Below are 902 nucleotides of genomic sequence, written 5' to 3' on the forward strand. Positions count from 1 at the left end.
ATAAGTGGTTTAGTGCAAGTGCAAAGTGCCATACTAGTGCATGGTGGGGCTCAACACCAGTGCATTTTCAGGCTCCCCTGGGTCTGCTGGCACCAAGGGCACATAGAACCTAGGTCTTCAGGCTGCTCCCGACCTCCTGCCAGACCAAGGTTCGTCCCTGCTCAATGCCATGGTACAGGCCCAACCCTCGGCACGAGAGTAGATACTAAACCATGTTGTTTTTCACTCCGCCACAGGGGTCCTATTTCACCCCTCTGAAAGGACAACGGATACTAAGCCCAGTTTTTCTCCACTCTCGACCAGGGCCAGTCCTTCCCTAGCACGGTACTCCACAAGGTGGTCCTCCATTCCACACCAGGGACCTGTCACCCCCCCAGTGTAAGAACAGGTTCTATACCATGTGTTTCCTTCGAGCAGGTACTACACTTGATCTTAGCCAAAAGGCCGAGAAGCGACCCTTCTTCAGACCCCTGCCAACTCTGCACCTACGGAGGCGGCTCGATGACACAATTGGCATCATTGTGACCAATCTCTTCGCATTTTGCAGGTTACATAGTTACATAGTTGTTGAGGTTGAAAAAAAGACAGATGTCCATCAGGTTCAACCTGGATAATAAATGTTTTGTTTTGTTTTTGTTTTTATATTAATTAAATGCTGCATCCTTGGATATTTTTTTCCGCTAGGAATTTATCTAATCCATTTTTAAACTTATTGATTGAGTCCACCATTACTACTTTCTCTGGCAAAGAATTCCAAATCTTTCCAGAAATCCAAATCAGCCATTGATGCCAGGGAGACCTGCATAAACCTAATGTACTTTAAAAAAAAAAAACAAGATAAAAAATAAATGGTGTCACATTCAGAAAGTGAAGGGTAATGTGCAGCATCTCCGAGCAGCACT

The 902-nt window shown here is 45.5% G+C and overlaps 1 pseudogene; it reads right to left on the reverse strand.

Annotated features, from left to right (window-relative positions):
* Nucleotides 1-383: 383 nt before the first annotated feature.
* Nucleotides 384-456, reverse strand: LOC134967807 (U2 spliceosomal RNA; annotated as a pseudogene).
* Nucleotides 457-902: the final 446 nt, after the last annotated feature.

This window comes from Pseudophryne corroboree, chromosome 10, assembly GCF_028390025.1.
Source record: "Pseudophryne corroboree isolate aPseCor3 chromosome 10, aPseCor3.hap2, whole genome shotgun sequence".
In the NCBI taxonomy this organism is placed as follows: Eukaryota; Metazoa; Chordata; class Amphibia; order Anura; family Myobatrachidae; genus Pseudophryne; species Pseudophryne corroboree.